This window comes from Lontra canadensis, unplaced genomic scaffold (genome assembly GCF_010015895.1).
Source record: "Lontra canadensis isolate GAN:19392208 unplaced genomic scaffold, GSC_riverotter_1.0 scaffold89, whole genome shotgun sequence".
NCBI lineage: Eukaryota > Metazoa > Chordata > Mammalia > Carnivora > Mustelidae > Lontra > Lontra canadensis.
In genome coordinates, this window is record NW_022631083.1 from 979,211 (window position 1) to 983,364 (window position 4,154).

A 4,154-nucleotide genomic window follows, 5' to 3' on the forward strand; every position below is an offset into this window, starting at 1 on the left:
CTTGTGGTTCTCAGTGCTATAGTAAATGGAATCTTTTCTATAATCTTCCTTTCTGTATTTTCATTGTTAGTGTATAGAAAGCAACTTATTTCTGTACACTGATTTTGTCACCTGCCACATTACTGAATTGTTGTATGAGTTCTAGTAGTCTGGGGGTTGGGTCTTTCGGGTTTTCCATATAAAGTATCATGTCATCTGTGAAGAGAGAGAGTTTGACTTCTTCATTGCCTATTTGAATACCTTTTATTTCTCTTTGTTTTCTGATTGCTGTTGCTAGGACCTCTAATACTATGTTGAACAAGAGTGGGCATCCTTGCTTGTTTCTGATCTCAAAGGGAAGGCTTTCAGCTTTTCCCCATTGAGGATGATATTCACTGTGGGTTTTTCATAGATAGGTTTTATGAAGTTGAGGAATGTTCCCTCTATCCCTATTCTTTGAAGTTTTTTTTTAGTCAGGAATAGGTGCTGTATCTTATAAAATGCTTTTTCTGATCAATTGAGAGGACCATGTGGTTCTTCTTTGTTATCTTATTGATTTGTTCTTTCACATTGATTGATTTGCAAATGTTGAACCACCCTTGCAACTCAGGGATAAATCACACCTGGTCATGGTGGATAATCTTTTTAATGTACTGCTGGATCCTATTAGCTAGGATCTTGTTGAGAATCTTGGCATCCATATTCATCAGGGATATTGGTCTGAAATTCTCCTTTTTGGTTGGGTCTTTTCCTGGTTTGGGGATCATGGTAATGCTGATTTCATAAAAAGATACTGGAAGGTTTCCTTGTGCTTCAGTTTTTTGAAACAGCTTCAGGAGAATAGGTACTATTTCTTCTTTGAATTCCCCAGGGAATCCATCAGGTCCTGGGCTCTTGTTTTTTTTTGGGAGGTTTTTGATCACTGCTTCAAACTTGTTATTGATCTATTCAGGTTGTCATTTTCTCCTGATTCAGTTTTGGAAGTTTTGGGTTACCAGGAATGCATCCATTTCATCTAGGTTGCTTGACTTATTGGCATATAACTGTTGATAATAATTTCTGATGATTGTTTCTATTTCCTTGGTATTAGTCATGATCTCTCACTTTTCACTCATAATTTTATTAATTTGGGTCTTCTCTCTTTTCTTTTGGATTAGTTTGGCCAATGGTTTATCGATATAATTGATTTTTTCAAAAAACTAGCTTCTAGTTCTGTTGATGCATTTTGTTGTATCTCTAGTTTCTATCTCATTTATCTCTGCTCTATCTTGATTATTTCCCTTCTTGCGTGTGAGGTTGGCTTAATTTGTTGTTGATTCTCCAGTTCTTTAAGGTGTAGAGACAGCTGGTGTATTCTGGATTTTTAAAATTTTTTTGAGGGAGGCTTGGATGGCTATGTATTTCCCCCTTAGGACCACCTTTGCTGTATCCCATAGGTTTTGGCCCAAAGTGTCTTCATTCTCATTGGTTTCCATGAATTGTTTAAGTTTCTTTGATTTCCTGATTGTTCCAAACATTCTTAAGCAAGGTGGTCTTTACTTCCAGGTGTTTGAATTCCTTTCAATTCAATGTGGTTGAGTTCCAGTTTCAAAACATTTTGGTCTGAGAATAGGTAGGGAATAATCTCAGTCTTTTGGTATTGGTTGAGTCCTGATTTGTGACCCAGTATGTGGTGTATTCTGGAGAAAGTTCTATGTACACTCAAGAAGAATGTGTATTCTGTTGTTTAGGGTGAAATGTTCTATTTATATCTTTGAGGTCCATCTGGTCCAATGTGTCATTTAACGCTCTTGTTTCTTTATTGAGTTTCTGCTTGGGTGACCTGTCTATTCATGAGAGCGGCATGTTAAAATCCTCTACTATTAATATATTCATATCAATATGACTCTTTATGTTGATTAACAGTTGTCTTACGTAGTTGGCTGCTCCTATTTGGGGGAATAAATATTTACAATTGTTAGATCTTCCTGGTGGATAGACCCTTTAAGAATGATGTAGTGTCCTTCTTATCTCTGACTACAGTCTTTAGTTTAAAATCTAATTTTTCTGATGTAAGAATAGCTACCTCAACCTTCTTTTGAGGCCCATTGGCATGAAAGATGCTTCTCCATCCCTTCACTTTTAGTCTAGATGTATCCTTAGCTATCATCTTCTACCTGTCAGAATAACTAAAATAAAAAGACAAGAAATATCAAGAATTTACATGGATGTATAGAAAAGGAACCCTCCTATTCTGCTGGTCGTAATGCAATAATATTTCTCAAAGAATTAAAAATAGGAACACCGTATGATGTAATAATTCTAGTATTTAGCCAAAGAAAACAGAAACACTAATTCAAAAAGATATATACACCCCTATGTTTATTGCAGCATTATTTACAATAGTCAAGATATGAAAGAAACCCAAGTGTCCATCGATAGATGAGTGGGTAAAAAAGATTTGAGATATAGATTGATTACACACACACACACACACACACACACACACACACACACTGGAATATTACACAGCCATACAAAGGATGGAATCTTGCCATTTGTGACAACATGGATGGACCTAGCAGGTATTATGGTAAGTAGAGTAAGTCAGAGCAAGACCAATACCATATTACCTCACTTATGTGTGAAATATAAATAACAAAGCAAATGATAAACAAATAAAAAGCATAATCAGACCTATAAATACAGAGAACAAACCGGTGGCTGGCAGAGAGGAGGACAGTGTGGGAATGGGAAAAATGGGTGAAGGGAAGTGGGGGATACAGGATTCCAGTTATGGAATGAGTAAGTCATTAGAATAAAAGACACAGCTTAATCATAATGTAATAGAGATGTATTGTAACAGATGGTAGCTACACTTGTGATGAACATAGCATAACAGTATAATGTATAAACTTGTCAAATCACTGTTTTACACCTGAAACTAATGTAACATTGTCAATTATACGTAAATAAAAATATTTTAAAATAAAGTGAGTCTCTTGTAAAATACTATTCTAGGAGTGGGTAGGAGGGTCCAGGGGAGGAGATCCTGTGTCCCCTTGGCAAGGTGCAGTGCATCTGGGGTCACAGAATGAGCACCCCACAGACTTACTCATTCCAAAGCAGCCAAAGTCCCTCATCTCTGCCCTAGGGTGCTCTTAGGAGCCCAGCACTACAACTCCCAGCAAAACATGAACTTGATGTCCCAGCCTCTGGGGCAGCCAGCCCTCCAGATGGCCCTGCTCTCCTATTCTGTCCCCACCACTGTCCCAGCTGTAAGAGGACCAAGAAGCAAGCTATGGAGGAGACAACAAACCCAGGCTGCAGCAAGCCATACCTGGAGAAGCTGACTCTGGATCATAGGCATCTTAGAATCTTTCCCAGGTGTGACAGAAGTGACTATGATAGAAAAGTCACCCACTGAATGCCATCTGATTTCTTCATGGAAACAAAAATTAACTGTGTGCTACATAAGGATGTGAAGAATTTTTACCAGATGGCCAATGGCTTCCACATGACATGGAGTGTGAAACTGCATGAGCACACCATTCCACTAGGCAGCATGGCAATTAACAGTATCTCAAAACTGACTCAACTCAACCAGTCTTCTGTGTATTCACTCCCTAATGAAGCAACTGTGGTAGACCTGGAATATGATGCACTTGAAGCCAGTGAGAACCAGCCAGAGAACCTTCACAAAGCATTATATCAGAATTTTCTCTCAGATATCTTTACATGCTCCTCATGCACCTAGGCATGCTGCAGTGGTAGTATGACTTCATCAGTTATGTCATTAGCCTCAAGCCAAGAAATGGTTTAACATGTAAAAAACCATCACCTACAACACAAACCTGCTCAAAGAGACAAACTTCTTCATGAACAAGCTGGCCCAACAAAGTGTTCAAGAGCAAGAACAAGACCTTAATCCCCAAAAGGAAATGACCCATCCAGCTATGGAGAGTTTCAGAACTTGCTTCAGTAGCTAAATAGCTCTGTTAAGAGTTTTCCTCTCTTTCTACCCCCAAGCCTCTAAAGATGTCAGCAGTGACTAGAGAAGAAACCACGGATTTTGACCCATGTGGTCTTAGAACTATGTTGTTCTTTTGGTAACCACTAGGCACATGTGGCTATTTATATTAAATATTCAGTTCCTCTGGGATGCGAGGGTGTCTCAGGCAGTTAAGTGTCTTCCT

At 38.5% G+C, this 4,154-nt stretch overlaps 1 pseudogene; it reads left to right on the forward strand.

The window, feature by feature from the left end:
- Positions 1-3,161: 3,161 nt before the first annotated feature.
- On the forward strand, positions 3,162-3,951 carry LOC116854232 (annotated as a pseudogene).
- Positions 3,952-4,154: the final 203 nt, after the last annotated feature.